This window comes from Zea mays, chromosome 4, assembly GCF_902167145.1.
Source record: "Zea mays cultivar B73 chromosome 4, Zm-B73-REFERENCE-NAM-5.0, whole genome shotgun sequence".
Classification (NCBI taxonomy): domain Eukaryota; kingdom Viridiplantae; phylum Streptophyta; class Magnoliopsida; order Poales; family Poaceae; genus Zea; species Zea mays.
Genome location: NC_050099.1, coordinates 86,847,230 through 86,864,652, shown reverse-complemented (window position 1 = coordinate 86,864,652; position 17,423 = coordinate 86,847,230).

The following is a 17,423-nucleotide window of genomic DNA, read 5'->3' as shown; positions in this document are numbered from 1 at the left end:
TCAGTTCCAAAGCTACGCATAGAGAAGCTTCGACTCAGCAGCAGAAAATGAAACCGACTTAAAGAGGAAAAGGCTATTTAGTCCTCGATTGATTGTCCTTAAGTCAATAGTAAACTTAAAGGGCATGGAGGTAATTTTAAACATGCTGCGTCCTGTGCCTATAAATAGATGAACAGTAACACCATGACGTTCACTCTGTCAAGCCGAAGGTATAAATGTAATTCAATATTGTTCATATTCATTCATGATAATATATTAATAATGGCATGTGATTATTCATGTTATTTCACATGTTTCATATGCTTCTACTTCCATTGTTGTATACTGTGATAATGAAGGTACGTCCTTCATAACCTTTGTCTGAAGATCATTATATCCTAAAGGAGATAATGCTTCAAAGGACGAAGGTCTTTATCCATTAACATTTTGTGTTGTCTTGTTCTCAACTCATAGCATTTGAGAACAAGTCCCCAACATTGGTGCCCACGTCCGGTGAACTCATTCGACCACCTTCGGCAAGCTATGACCTTCGTCATGCCGCCGAAGAAAGCTTCAGGGCAAGGGGCTACACTTCAGCCACTAGATGTCAACCAGGACACACTGCGCGAAGCTCGAACTCAAAAGAGGAAGGCTACAAGTCCAACACCTCAAGAGGAGGAGCTAGACCAGGAAATAAGGGACCTTGAAGCTATCCATCAACAGGTCAAAAGGAAGAGAGAGAAAATGCTTCATTTTCCGATCTACAGAAGAAGATCGATGAGGCTGCTGAAGAAATACGTCATCTCACTCAAGATGACCAGGACCGAAGACCTCCACAAAGAGAGCTTCGTCAGGACAATTCCTACAATGATGATGATTGGTATGACGATTTCCATCATGGAAATTTTGCTTTTGACGATGCTTCTCCTCTGTCAGCAGGACTGCAGGCTACCCCATGGCCACCATCATACAAGCCACATCAGCTCCCCTTGTATGATGGGCACTCAGATCAGAAGCAGTTTCTGATGAGCTACGAAGCAACCATATCTTAATATGGGGGCAATAGCGCAGTCATGGCGAAGTCTTTCGTCATGGCAGTCCGAAGTGTGGCCCAGACATGGTACTCTTCTCTCCGGCCAGGGACAATCACATCATGGCAGAAGCTTAAGGACATGCTGGTCACCAGTTTTCAAGGGTTTCAGATGAAGCCAGTCACTGCTCAGGCTTTGTTCCACTGCACACAAGACCATGAGGAGTACATTCAGGCGTATGTCCAAAGATTCTTACGTTTCAGAGCATAAGCGCCCACAGTGCCCAATGAAATCGTCATTGAGGCCATGATCAAGGGTCTTCGGCCAGGGACTACGGCTCAATACTTCACCAGGAAACCCCCCCAGACTCTGGAGAAGCTGCTTCAGAAAATGGATGAGTACATCCGGGCTGATAATGATTTCCGCCAAAGGAGGGAGGAAGCTTATAGGTTTTCTGAGATGACTAGGGGCTTAGGAGGAAGAATCCATCCTTGGCATGTCAGATCAATCCACAGCTCCAGTCAGAATGATGACAAAGGAAGCCAGTTTCAGAGGCCACAACATAGCGCATAGTCTTCAGGACAGCAACAAAGCTCCTTCAGGCCACCAGCTCCAAGGGGCAGAGGCGACAGGGGCTTCGGAGGAAGATATGGGGATCAGCCCAGAAAAATCTATTGCTTATTATGTGGTGAATATAATGGCCACATGACAAGAACGTGTCAGGTTACCATTCAGAAGAAAAAAGAGATTGTCGAAGCAGAAGCCCGCCATAATCAGCCGAAGTAGGTGTTACATACTGCTTCGTGTTACTCTCCCTACATACTAGAATATGTGGGCAATCAACCTGCAGCTTCTATTGCTTCGGCAAGCCATTCACAAGCTTCCTGGCCTCAGCTCCCACCGCCACCACCATTGCAACCTACTCATACCCGAAGCCAGCAACCAGAAGGGCGCTAGCACCCCCAACAACAACGGGACTTCAGGGAGGAGTCCAAAGCTCGTACAGTCAATAGCACTGTACCAGAGTCAAAGCAAATATACTGAGGAATATCCTACTTTTGAAGCATTTTTATCTTTTATGCCATTTTATTTTCTATGTGAGAAACAAATAAAGAACTTAATTTCAATTTTTGTAATAATCGTGCTTGCATTAGCGTGAAATATATCTTCTTCATAGGTTTACGAAGCTCTAAGAAAATGGAGTAAATTTCCAAAGCTCGAAAGTCTTTCCTAAGGGAAGGCAGAGCTAAAAATTGACGAAGTTACAAAAAGCCGTTCCTAAGGGAGCGCAGCGTAAGTTTTCTGCTCAAAAGTCATTCCCAAGGAAATGCAGAGCCAAAATTGACGAAGCTACAAAAAGTCGTTCCTAAGGGAGCGCAGTGTAAGTTTTCTGCCCAAATGTCGCTCCAAAGGGAATGCAGAGCCAAATACCACCGAAATATAAGGCGAAGAAGTTCAAAAGTCGTTCCTAAGGGGATGCAGAACTTATACCACCAAAATAGAAGGTTAAGAAGCTCAAAAGTCGTTCCTAAGGGGATGCAGAGCTTAGACTTAAAAGAAGTTCCTAAGGGGATGCAGGGTCTTGTGTATTCCAGTGTGGGCACGTGGGTGTGTGTCTTCGGCATCCTCATCATTTTGCATCATATCATAACGTCATTTCACATAACATTACATCATACATCATATTGCATTGATGACACAAGAATCGAATACAAAGCCAATCTTCGGCAAATGCTTCGTCAAAATGAAAATGTGCTAAGGCACGAAGTAAGCTTTGGGAAATACAGTTTTATCAGGCTCACCATAAGAAGGGGTATCTTTCTTTACGAAGCATGAAAAGAAGGGAAGGTGTTTTTTCGCCGAAGGCTCAAAAAGGGTATGTGTGTAAATTTCACGCATCGTAAAGAAATATATTACAGTAATATACATATTTCATCAATTGTTTCATACACAAAATGTCACAGAGTATTTTTACAATAAAGTTACGAAAGTATTATTACATCAAAGACTACTCTTCACTAAGAATCTTTTCGGCAGCTTCGTTTAATAATTTGTCGACAACTTCGTCGATAATAGAATTTGCAAGGCTCATAACGTCCAACGCCTCCTTCATTTCCGGATCCGCTAGAGGATTGTACGGCTCTGGCAGCGGTGATAGCTCAGTTGTAATATAAAAAGCTATTAATTCGAAGCCATAAAGCAAGTACCGAAGTTAAAATTCAACAAACAAATACCTATGCGCCTTTCGCGCTCGACAGCCTCTTCAACTCGCCTAGCTTCTTCCCGGGCGTCACTTTTTCATTCTTTTTTATAATTTCATGGGCCAACTCTCGGCCACCGTTTACCCAGACATCAGAATAGAACTTTCCGCCTATCAAAGAAGCTTCGGCTGAAGGGTCCTTCGTGTCATTTAAGGAGAAGGCGGCTTCGGTTTGAGCCACAACTTTTACGTGTTCGCATCCAGCCTTCTCCAGAATAGCTGCAACCCCCCGTGCGCCAGAGAAAGCACAAATATCACCGCGGTCATTAAAAATTTCCTCAAAGGCTTTGGCTTCCCCGCTTATCCATTCAATAACGCCCTCGGGGTCGCCTCGGATAAAATTTTCTTCAGAAGAATAGGCGCCCACTTTGGAGAAGCTGGTTTTTAATTTTTTCACGCAATCCAAGGATTTTTCAAAACACTTTTCCTTGGATTCGCGAAGTTCTTCAACATTTTTCTCTAGTTTATTCTTCCAATATTCACTAATCTCTTGGTTAGCCTGTGCGAGCGCACAGTTCTCCTTAGCTTCGGTCAGTTGTCTCCGAAGGTCTTCAACCTCGACTTTTTGGGCTTTGGCATGAGCATTGTACTTAGCTTCGTCTTCTTTTATTTTACTCACCAATGAAATCAAACTTTTGTCTTTTTCTAGACCTTTGTTTCTCTGTTCAATCACCTCCGAGCGAAGGTTGTTAAGAGCCATTGTACAGCCTTCGTCTTCAGCGCTCTTTTGTGCCCTCAAGGCATTACTAAGAATTAAGCCCCGCAAAAAAGAAGAAAAGATTGAGCATGGCAATAAAATACTTCATTTCCAACTTCAAAGTTAACTTCTATACCTTTATACTGTTGTACGTAAGACTATCAGCGAGATCATCCTTCGACATGACCGAAAGGCCTTCTTCAAGCTTAGGAAATCCCATACTCTTAGCTATCTCCTAGCATACGGATATTTCTTTGTTGTCTAGCAGACAGTGCAAGAAATCATCTTCGTTAGTACCATTGAACACTAAGGCCCCCTTCGGATATTTCAGTTTTTTGGGCGTAGTGTTTGGCTTCCAAGTTTTCTTCTTTGGACAATTTTTTCCCCGAAGCATGTCGAATAATGTATTTAGCATCTTCGGACGAAGCTTCAGGGGCATGAGATTTTGCTTCTTCTGTTATACCTTGCCCCGCCACCATGCTGGTATCTGAGGTTTGTTGCTCAGTTTCTTCCTTAGGCGCATCAGCCTTCGTCTCAAAAGGCACTGAAGATCTAGCTTCGGCTCCGGTCTGGACTTCGATAACTTCGGCAGCTTTCTTGGTAGGAGTAGGGGTCAACGCCTTCGTGGTCTGTATGACAGCGTCTAGTACGCTGGCCATCCTCCTTCTCTTGGGAGTTGCGGTAGCAGCTTTTTGTACCTTCGATAATTCTGCCCCTGCTGGTGGGCTCAGAGTTTCTATCATTTTCATTGTCTTTTCCACTTTTGGTTCTTCGTCCGCACCATCTTTGGCTTCGGCTGGCCCGACTGTAGGCACCTTCGGCACTACAATCGGCTCTTCAGCGCTCTTCGCAATCGGAGCAACTTGTTTTGTTTCGGCAGTTGAAGAGGTTCCTTCCCCAAATTCAGGCACTACGGCCGGTTCAATATAACGCGGCCGGTGGGTCAGAACCTTCACCCTTTTGCCCTTCGGCACAGCTGTGGTGGCCGAAGCGGCAGTCTTTCTCTTTTTCCCTCGCAGCGGGTAGTGATAATCAGGGTATACGAAGCCAATTGCATCAAATACCCTGTTCAATCTTTTCTTGCCCTGACCCCCGAAGGCTATGGATAAAGCATTATCTTCGGCCTTGGAATATGTCCCAAGCAGCTCGTCACTGGTAGCTTCAATACATTTCAACCAGTCATCATTTGGCTCATCAAACCTCTCTCTAAATCTAAAGGTATATTTCAATCGAACCAGGCCGTCTTCACTAGATTCGACAGCAGTCTCCTTCGGCATATCCCAATTCTCCACAAGTGGCCACACCTTGAAGGTTATGTGCTCTTGAATTATATCTCTTGTGCCAATGAAGGCACAAACACTGCTAAAGGCCTTCTGGCATGCTTCGACATCACTTTCAATAGTAACCTTTGGCCTTCGAAGGCCGAAGCGAGACCAGATGGGGCGCTGGATAATTTCCTTGATATCTTCCCTTTTAATTAAATCATTTTTAATGTAAAACCACTCCTCCATCCAGGCCCCGGGCCATCTATTCCGGAATGTTGGCACTGGGTGGCTTGCATTGGGGCGAGCAAGAAATTCATAACAATCGAAGTTGTTGTGGAACTGTTCTTTGCCAGTAGCCTTCGACTCGTATAAAAGCTCGTGCATACTGCAGAAGCACTTCGCGCTCGGCTCCAGCCCTTTACTCCTTACAGCCCAGATAAATATCCCCATCCTAATTATAGCTTCGGGGGTGATCTGATGAAGAAAAATCTGGAATATCTTCAGCACTTCAACCACAAATTTGCTCAAAGGGAACCGAAGGCCAGCCTTCAAAAAGCTTCGGTAGACAACAACTTCATTTTCTTCAGGAGCAGGGATGATGTTATCTCCTCCAACCCTCACAATAGACATGTCATGAAAGTATCTTCCCCTCATGGTGTCAATATGACTTTGTATAATGGTCAGTTTTCCGAAGACAGCATGGCTTGGTCGCCAGGGCCAGTCCTCAGAATCTTCATCGCCACTTTCCACGTCATAACTATCACTATCATCAGAATCTTCGGACAAACCCTCCATGATCTCCTTAGTAATTTTCTCTGTATTCGTTTTTGCCATGGACTCATAAAACTCAGCGATGAAAGGATCCACAACTTTCTTCTCTTCATACAGCTTCTTCTCCTCAGTTGTCTTCTCCTCAGTCATCTTCTTCTCCTCAGACATGGGGCAAACGTGTTTAAAACCGAAGCTCAAAAAGCTTGAAAATCAGGCGAGAGCTAGTGAGCAAGAGCTAAAAGTTTGAGAAAATAACACAAATAGCAGAAATGGCGTATTAAACGCTGCCGCTATGGGTTCATATCTATACGCCCAGTGCTTTGCAACTTGGCGGCCCCGTTTTTCATTGACTTTCGCTATTCTAGCGAAGGGAAGGTGTTTTTCGGACCTTCGGCTTAAGGCCTTCATTCACGTCGCAGTCTGAATTTATTGTTGTAATAAATTAATACTGCGAGGGGCTACTGTCATCGCCTAGCTACTCGTGGCTGCGTCAGCACGTCGACAACCTCTCCGAGACGAGTGCCTCCTTCACCACGCTCGTTCCCAGCTTGTCGTCATCCAGCTTGGCTTGCCACCAACAACCATGTTGGGTCCACCAAGGCCGTAACCATCCCTAGGCACAACTCTGAGGTCCATAGTTGAGCCTCCCACTTCCCCTCTGGTAGAGTCGTTTCCCCCGTCAAGTCGCGACGCCAGCCTTGTTCTACTCGGCGTAAAGGTGCCGCTCATCGTCGTTGCTATTACTCGAGTTTGCCGTCGTCGTGCTGCTGAGTCGCGCCATCATCGCCGGTGTCGTTACCCACACCATGCGACAGCCTCGATCTGCTGCACAGTGCAGTGACAGCTATGCCTTGCGCGATCCACACTCGTTGATGCATTGTGTTACCACGACGACGCCATCGGCGAAACACAATACGCCTGCTACTTGCGCCACTACTTCGACCATGTGGCTGGCTCAACCTCCCGTGCTCTCCTCACCGTCGCTGTGAGCCTGTCGCTCAAGCTCAGACTCTACTCGCCTAGCTCAACGCCGAACCAAGGTGGAAGAAAGGTCCAATTTTTACACGCTACCCCTATCGTCTACGTTTAATTTGAGCTAACCACCTTGTCAATTTTCCCCATTTTAAAATGTGCATGTGAGACTCAAACAAATTATATATTAATTTGTTAACTTCGTAAATTTATGTTAAACATTTAAAATCAGTGTTTACAATAATTTACATGTTTTCACAAATAAATTTGAATTATGTTTGCTATAATCGATTTATGTGTATTCAATACCTAAATAAATTAAATAGTATTTAGATGCCTATGTGTTAGTGTGCTGATCAATTTAAATTGATAGTTGCAATGATTTACTTGTGTATATATATATATACTTAAAGCACCAGTTTCAACGGTCGTCATGCGTCATTTTTTTACAAATAACCTCTCACAACTATTTCAAATTAATATGTTGCACTCTATAGATGTCAAACGACGCTCAACACGGGCTAGATGCACGCGGGCCACAACTATGGCACAGGCACGTCATGCCGGCCTGCTAACTGTGTCGGATCAGCCCGTTAGCCCGTCGATCCATTTAATTAAATCAGCGTAACGACACCCGACATGGGCCACAACTATGGCACAGGCACGTCATGCCGGCCTGCTAACTATGTCGGGTCAACCCGTTGATCCATTTAATTAAATCAGCGTAACGACGCCCGACACGGGCCACGACTATGACACAGGCATGTCATGCCGGCCTGCTAACTGTATCGGGCCAGCCCGTTAGTCCGTCGATCCATTTAATTAAATCAGCGTAAAATGTTAAAAAACGGTGCAGGAGGTGGGATTCGAACCCATGCCCTGATGGAAGAAGGGCGGGAGACACTGGGTGAAACTGTCTAACCAGTAGAACATCACGGTGAGATGTTTTAATATTGAATATAAATTGTATATAGGTATATACATTTTTTTGTAAAATAAAAAAATAATCGTGCTGGGCCGGGCCAGCACTACGGGTCGAGGCTATAGCCTAAGCACGGCACGACGTTCTTTGCTCTTGCAAGCATTAGGTCGTTTCCGAGATCACATTGGCGCAATGGACTACATAGTGTTTGAGGTTGCTGAATTGGATGGAGCAGCAATGATTTGTCACACTAACAGCAAAATGAAAGGTTATTTGTTGGTTTTAAACTTTAATAATTGCTACAAAGTAGCGTAATTTATATGGAGCGCATCCATTTTTTATTGATGCCTGAATTTAGCAATCACTCCATATTTTGATCTATCTTTTTTATAAGTTTGGCTTCATGTGACTTATTTTATAAACTTGATCTCACAAACTTTTTCTTATTGGTCTCTGTATGATGGAATTATGTCATTTTATAATCTCTGTTCATTCAGTCAATCGTTGTGAACTCTCTTCTAATCGCTCACTTCATTGGTTGTGTTGTACCAAGACATATTTGCATGGAGTAAACAATAACATCAGTTAGCCAAATTAAAAAATATATTATAGAGAGAGCGGAGACAATCAATAAAAAATCTTGAAATTTTTTTGATAGATAGTTTACGTGGGTATTGTTGTAAGCCGTCGCAACGCACGGGAAACCGGCTAGTATATACTTAAAGCACTAGTTTCAACGGTCGTTCCGCGTCATCTTTTTACACATAACCCCTCCGAGATATTTTAAATTAATCTGTTGCACGCATATAGATGGCCAAACGGCGAGCCGGTACGGGCCAGACGCCCGCGGGCCATAACTCTGGCCCAGACACGTCATGTCGGCCTGCTGATTGTGTCGGACCAGCCCGTTAGCCTGTCGGCCCATTTGATTAAATCTGTGTAAAATGTTAAAAAACAGTGCAGGAGGTGGGATACAAACTCATGCCCTGATGGAAGAAGGATGGGAGACAACTGGATGAAGCTGTCTAACCAGTAGAACATAATACTCATATGTTTTAAATATTGAATATAAATTGTATATATGTATATACATTTTTTTATAAAATAAAAAATATAATCGTGTCGGGCTTGGCCAACACTACGGGCTGAGGCTACAACCCAAGCACGGCACGACGTTCTTGGCTCTTGCAAGTATTATGTCGTTTTTTAGACCATATTGGCGTAATGGACTCCATGGTGTTTGAGGTTGCTGAATTTGATGGAGCAACAATGATTTGTCATACTAACAGTAAAATGAAAGGTTATTTGTTGGTTTTAAACGTTAGTAATTGCTACGAAGTAGCATAATTTATATGGAGCGCATCCAGTTTTTATTGGTACCTCACTTTAGCAATCACTCCATATTTTGATCCATCTTTTTTATAAGTTTGAGTTTATGTGACTTATTTTAGAAACTTGAGCTCACAAACTTTCTCTTATTTGGTCTCTGTATGGTGGAATTATGTCATTTTATAATCTCTATTCGTACCAGTCAGTCGTTGTGGACTCTGTTCTAATCGCTCACTTCATTGGCCGTGTTGTACAATGACATATTGCATGGAGTAAACAATAACATCAGTTAACCAAATCAAAAAAAATATTATACGGAGAGCAGAGACAATCAATAAAAAATCTTGAATTTTTTTGGTGCATAGTTTACGTGGGTATTGTAACCGTCGCAACGCACGGGCAACTGACTAGTGTGTATATATATATATCTATACTACTCTATTAAGAGAGCAGTGTCAGCGTCCACACCAAATATGCCTCCGCCTGCCCCCGCCTCGCATTGCCCTCGCTCTCGTGGCCCCGTGCCCCCGTTCGCTCTCGCAGCCAATTTTTTTCCCGCCACCAACCCAGCTCATCCCTCGTGCATGCCTCTCCCCCATTCCTTTTCTCTCTCCCTTACACTTGCAGGTGGGCCCCACTACCCTTTCCCACTTGCTGCTCATCTTCACAATGAAATGACCGGTCATTCTCTCTCACGCAAGGAACACAGTGGCGGTTGCTCATCTTGACTGTGAAAAAGCAAAGAAAGACTAAAAACAACCATGATTAGATTTACAATGTCTAAACAAACGTTATCTATTATGGTGATTATCTAACAATTGTTGTATAGCCATCAGTCGATTTATTATTGAGCAAGCCCATCCAATGCCTTTTGTTTGTGAAAACTGCTACCTCGAGTTTGTGTTGTTGAGTTCAAAATAATGGATGGATGTACTCCATGCAACTTCTGCATGAGTAGGGAAACTAAGGGTTGTGTGTTGTCGTAACACACAAAAATTGTACTATTTAAATTGTAAAATACTAAAATTATCTCTACTACTACTTAAGTGCCTACTGTAGGCGTTCATAGCCACAGTGGTGCACGTTCTGCCGCCTGCGGCCCCCGCCCCGCATCCCGCCTATGGCCGCACCCCGCCCGCGGCCTTCCTTCAACAGCGCACCAATCAACGCGTGGAGGCCACCATGTAGTAGCGGATGACAGCGCTGATTTTGTTCGTTTGGATAAATTTCAGTGCCCACCCGTGCCGCGGGGACGACGCTGAGGATGCCAAAGGCGATGGCGGTAGCCACCCCAAGCCCTCCACCACGACCGCCACGAAGACGAAAACCCTAACGGTGCCCAAACCCAAGTCGTCGTCGAGGCGTCAGGGAGCGAGCCGCCTCAACTTTGCAGATGACGAGGACGACGCCAAGATGCCCTGTTTATCTTCGATGTATATGGTTTGCATGTCACCAACCGTTGTGAGTGATGATTGATTAATTATTGTCTTGTTTTATCTGTCTGTACTCCTTTAATGCAGCACCTTCGTGTGTCATGTGTCGTCTCCCCTGTAAGATGTTGATTAATATTCGTTATATTATTGTTTATTTTTTAGCAATGAAAAAGTACGTGTACAATCTTATATATCTTTTAAGGTATGTAAACATATACTTTACAAAAATATAGAATAACAATTAGGGTTTTTACAAATCAACGTATTTTATCATATTAATTCCGTAGCAACGCACGGGCATATAACTAGTACTACTTATTAAGAAGGTAAGAGTAGTCTGCCGTTCTGCCCTCCCGCGTGTAGGAAACGGGTGACGCCTAAGAGGGGGGGTGAATTAGGACTTCTAAAACGTTTACTAAACTAGGCCACAATTAAATCCCTAGAGCAAAACCTATCAAATAATCAAAACTAGAATGAGCAAACTCGGTTTTGTCTAAGTGTTGCTATCTCTACCGCAAAGGCTAAGTTTCAATCTACACTAAATAAGTATGACAATAAGATTGAAACTTAAATGCTTAATATAAATGCGGAATGTAAAGAGCTAAGCAGAGAAGCAAACTCTCGTGGATGACGCCGGTATTTTTACCGAGGTATCCGGAACCACGCAAGGTTCCGACTAATCCTCGTTGGTGCCCCTACGCAAAGGGAAGCCCACGCGAGGGCCAAGCACCACGGTCGAGTAACTCCGTAGAGAGCCACGGGCCTTCTCCACGCGCAAGTGGTGCTCCGCTTCCGGCTCCTCTCGGACGCTCCCCGCCGTCTCCACTATCGAGCTTCCGGCCGAAACGCCGCGGGCCTCGTTCCCTCCGATACACGGTGGCGGCCGTGACACAAACGCGGTTGTCACGGTCTCGCAAGACTCTCGCCCCACTCGGTATAATTACAACGACTCACGCAAGAGCCGAGGGGTTGTGTGGTTTTACAAAACTCACTCAACTAACTAGGGTTCACCTAGAGCAAGCGCTAAAGCGGTCTAACTAACCTAAGCACTTCGCAAAGCACCTACGCTAATCACCGAGTGATTCTATTAAGCACTTGGGTGTTTGAGCTCTTGGAAATGTGCACTATATGCCTTGGTATGTTGCTTGGGCTCCCACACTTGAGAATGGCCGGTTGGGGTGGTATTTATAGCCTCCACACCCCAAACTAGCCGTTGGACAGAAAGCAGCAGCTTTCTGTCATCGGGTGCACCGGACAGTCCGGTGCACCACCGGACACTGCACAGTAGATGTCCGGTGCACGCCACGTCAGCCGACCGTTGGCGCCTGTAGCAGTCGACCGTTGGATCCGACCGTTGCCTTCTGCCCGTTGGCACACCGGACAGTCCGGTGCACACCAGACAGTCCGGTGCTACAGCCAGAGAGCGCCTTTCTGCGGCCTCTCTGCACAGACTGTCCGGTGCCTCACCGGACAGTCCGGTGCACACCGGACACCAATGTCCGGTGCACCGCCAGGCGCTAGCTGACAGCCCTTATCTTGGATTTCTTTGCTGATTTCTTCGGGCTTCTTTGTTCTTGAGTATTGGACTCCTATGCATCTTTTTATGTCTTCTTTTGAGGTGTTGCATCCTCATTGCCTTGGTCCAATTCTCTTCGCATCCTGTGAACTACAAACACAAACACTAGAGAACTTATTAGTTCACAGATTGTGTTGTTCATCAAACACCAAAACTCAATTAGCCAAATGGCTCGGGGTCCATTTTCCTTACAATCTCCCCCTTTTTGGTGATTGATGACATCAAACACCAAAATTCAACTAAGACGTCTTTTGTGTTTAACCCGTCGTCCACTTTGTATGCTCACTGAGTCTAGAAAAACATTTATAGCTTGGCCCCTGATCTTTCTGGAATTTGGGACGCAGTCCAGGAAATAAAGAAAATAGGGAAAAGGAGTTTAGAATTGATTTTTAGTTTAAAAATAATTGCAGAAACCCATTTAATTCATGGAAATTTCATATTAAATCCAAATGAGTTCATTCCAATTTCTATAATTCTATAATATTATTTTTATCACATAATACCTCTGTTTTGTCATGAAAACAACAATAAAATTGATTTCCTAATTAATCCTATATCAAATACATAGAAACTTTGGAAATTTGTAACTTCCCCATTTTAATTCCAAATTGAATCGTTCCAGTTGTGTTAGTCTCGTATGAATATTTACTACGCAGTAACAACATTGATTATACCATGTTTCATACTTTTATAATTAGATATTTATTTATCCTATGTTAATTGGGTTAATCTATGTCTATTGGATTAATTTATTTAATATATTAATATAGTATTCTAACTTTATGGTTATACGATGTTTGACCATTAGTCTTGCAAACACACACACTTACCTTTTTGTTTAAGCAAAAGCGTATGGTGGTATGTGTCCGATGACTAACGATGTACGAGGGAATTTCTTCCGGTATGTGTGAAACGTGCTCTCCAATAATGAGACCATGCAAATCGTGACATATATCGAAGTCTGCATAATACTGATGGTTACAATGTAGTGGTGAAACAGATAGATTATAAATAACAAAATTTATGTATGGTCAGAATCACAAATTGATTATGAAACATTTTCTCATAACAGTATAACACATATTTTGTATATAAGTTATCGTAGTATACTGGTATTATATATTCTCGTTGCAACGCACGGGCATTCAGCTATGATTGATATAGGCATATAGAAACAGTAATCTCTACTAACTATTAAGAACTTACTGTAGACTGCCCCCGCCTCCCTATGCTCGCCCACCCGCACGCCGCAAACCTGCAAACCCCGCCGCGACCAAGGCGAACCGTCCTCCCGCCCGCACACTGCAAGCCCGCAAATCCCGCCGCGACCATGGCGAACCGCCCTCCCGCCCGCCCTACCGTCCGCACGCCGCAATCCCGCCCGCCCGACGCATGCCGCACGCCCACCTAGTGCGACCCGTGGAACCCTGCAGCCGCCCCCGAACCAGCCCAAAGCGAGACCGGAGGGGCACGAGCGCCACCGCCTTGATCTCGCCCGCTCCTCCCCAGATCTCCTCGCCATTGTCGCCGCCATGCCCGGATTCTCGCCCTGCTCACCCAGATCCGACCGCGACTTTGATTTCCCAACCGACACAGGAGCGGTGGGTCTGACCGGTCGTGACCCGTCTTCTCATGGGCGCTTGCTGGTGTGGTTTGCTGATCAAAATGGGGATGGTAGCGGGCTCGCACAACCGCAACGAGTTCGTCATGATCCGCCATGACGGCGATGCGCCGGGCCCGGTACATCCAGCCAATCCAGTGCCGCCCTCGCTGCCTGCTTCAGATTCAGTTTCTAGCGGCTCATGTCGTGCGCGCGCGTCTGTCGCTGGATCTGGGCCGAGGTGTTAGTCTTTAGTCTAATGCTTGGGGTTCGCCCCTCAAATGCGGTCGCTTCTGCGTGTCTCTGCTCATAGATTTTGCCTGTCCATTTCAACGATGCTTCTGTTGCGCCGTGTAAGTCACCAGATCAGACATGTCCTCCTAGCAATTTCTGAACTATTCGTGCTCGGTCCAATTCTTCGAACAGTTGCCAAATCGACAATAGGTAATGATATATTGTTCATGTTTCGCTGTCTTGGAGATCCAGTGAAATGGAGCCTCAGATTGTTTAGATCCCTGTGTTTACCCATGCCTCAACAATTCCTTGTCATAATTACCATGGACCGACGGTGAATTAGATCCTTCTTTGCCCTGCTGTAGCGTGCCTTTGTTTATGACTACTACACCATTGAATTAGTTCATCTTATGTAAATTCGAAATTACCTTCCTGGCATTTTGATCTTAGCCTCGACTTCAAGACTAATAGACACTTGATCGCAGGTTGATTTTTACAGTCTGTTGCTCACCAGTAAAGTGCATGAGTCACTGAGGTGTCCTCTAATGCTGAATTTCTGATTGCATGTGTGCTGACTTTGTCGTTATCTCGCTAATGCAGGCTAAGCCCACAAAGAGTGCGAATGGGCAGGTCTGCCAGATTTGTGGTGACTCTATAGGTGTTTCAGCCACTGGCGATGTCTTTGTTGCCTGCAATGAGTGTGCCTTCCCTGTCTGCCACCCATGCTATGAGTATGAGCGCGAGGGGAACCAATGTTGCCCCCAGTGCAAGACTAGATACAAGAGACAAAAATGTTGGTTTCCTGGCAACTTCTTTGAGTGTGTGTAACTTGTATGAAGCTAGCATGACGGAGTTCACATCACATGCTTACTTTACGTGAATAAAAGGTTCCAGGCTTGCAGCATAGTGGATATGCCTTATGATAATGACATTTGACAGCCTAGATTAAGCCATCTACTTCATTTTATTCTCTATAACAGTAATTAACGAATTCTTCTTACTTCCTCTGCACCTACAACTACGACGATAAGCGACCACGCCCCTCGTTCCAAGATGAATCTGACACGCAATCTTGTGCTCATGGTCGTCATGCGTCGTTTTTTCTGTTTTGTCAGGGGACTACAAGGACAAGGATGGTGTCAAGGGCCTGTGCGTCGTGGACGCCATCTACAACTGTACCTCCCAGCTCCTCACCTATGGGAGATCTTCTCCCCCATAATGTAATGTCGCTACTCTGCTACTTGTATGTGCATGCTCCAATTCTGCGAAGTTTTGGACAATTTGTCATTAACAGTCATGAACGTTGCTTTTCTGCAGTGCAGATAATATAACACAAGCGCTCATGTTCCTCTCGCACTTCATCAGAGACATACACTAGGTAGTACAAACCGCAAGCAAGGTTTGATGTGCTCTATTTGGTGTGTTTGATCAGATCAACAATGTGGCTGATCGCTCATGCTACTGACTGCTAACACAACTACTACCTGTACTCCATAGCCGCTTCACTCCGACAAAGGAGGGAACCCCGTCGACTTCCACTGGTACGCAAGGAAGACTGTTTTACACTATGTACGTACGTCAAATACTGGGCATCATCAGTCATGATCTTGAAATCTATAGGAACCTGGATGCTAGGGCATGCTCTGTTTTGTTCACTAATTGCCCGGATTGGAACGCCAGCATCATCTAGCCGACTAAAGACGACTACTATGGAGACAGCGTAGCCGGTTACATCGACACACTGAAGAAAAACATAATGATATGGAACTAGGATAAGAGTTTTCTATAGATAGAGAGAAAGAGAGAAGCTAAATGTTAATTATTCAGACCTTTATTCGCTCGGTAGCACAGAGAATGGTCGGAGAAGTGTCAAGCTGGGAAGCATGCGGCAAGAACCAGACTGTATGTCCAGATATGTATATATGCTTTGCTTCACATTCATATTTTTTATGCTTGGGCATTTAATTGATCTTTGTATGTTGTTGCATCGAGTGTTTTTTCGTTGATTAATACAGTAATTTTCATAATTTTCTTTATGTTTCAAATCCTTCGTAAAGTAAGATTACTCTCTGAGTTTTTGAATGGTTATAAATAAATATCGCAAGATATGCGTCTGAGAACATCATTGCATCATGCCACTGGGCATACAAGGGTGTTGAGGAAGACTCAACCCTAGAAGGTACTACTAATACTAGCACATTACTTTTTTAATTAAGGTAATGCCTACATTCCTGTTCTGTAGTATGCACACCGGATTTGTATTGTTGACGTACTATTGATGCATGATTTTAACTTGAGGGGGCAAGAATATGCTAATTAATTTGTGTTTATGTTCTTGGTGCAGATCACTATTTCTTATAAATCTTATGTCTACTATTCCATTCACCTCTCTCTCCTCTCCCACATTTAAACGGTAAAAATCTAAAATTATGCAAAAATAAAGATTAATAATTTGTGAGTCGTGGCAACGCACGAGCACCTGACTATGTTTGGTTAATGCATGTCTGATTTCTGTTGACGAGTGTTTCAAACAACAGCTGTAGGTTTGGGGCAGTCAACTTGTGTAGGCATTGGTGGTGACCCGTTCAATATCACATATACACATTTTGAGATTAAGGCCTCATATTTTAAGCAAAAGCCTTCCTTTTTTTAATCTATTATGAAATATCTTGTCATGAATTTTGTACTTTGCTCTGTGGAATTAATCCCTTGTCTAGCATTATCTGGTACTTGAATACTTAAAGTGTATTTTTTTAATTCCAAATGCTACATACATATGTTTTTCAGTCAACACAACTCCATCTCATTTTGTAGTTTTCTTAGTGTTCAATACTATTTGGATTCTATTAAGTCAGAAATAGCAAAGATAACATAGAAAGATGGACTTCCAAATGCAGAAGCAATTGGAAAATTGTACATCTTATGCAACTTGATCGAACTGTTATATTTTAGATCTTTTGTTTAGCATTTTTTAATCCACATGTATTTCTCTATCATATAAAACTCTATATTGATTCTTTAAAATAATTTATATGAATTTGATAATGTTTGTCACAACTCACACGAATTCTGTATACCATAATGAATTGATGGTTGAGAGACTATGCACGAGGCATGCAAATTAACAAGACTCATACAAGCGTCGAACAGTGTGCTGATGATGATCAGAGACACAAGGGCAGCACATGATCAGGTCTTAACATGTTTGGCTTCTGAACAGGCTTTTCTCCAGATCCCCAAGGAAGAAGATCCGGTCAGATATATGCCGATGCTCATCCCAACGTACATAAGCTATCAATGGTATTATATGTTCCCGTTGCAACGCACGGGCACACAACTAGTATATATATAGGG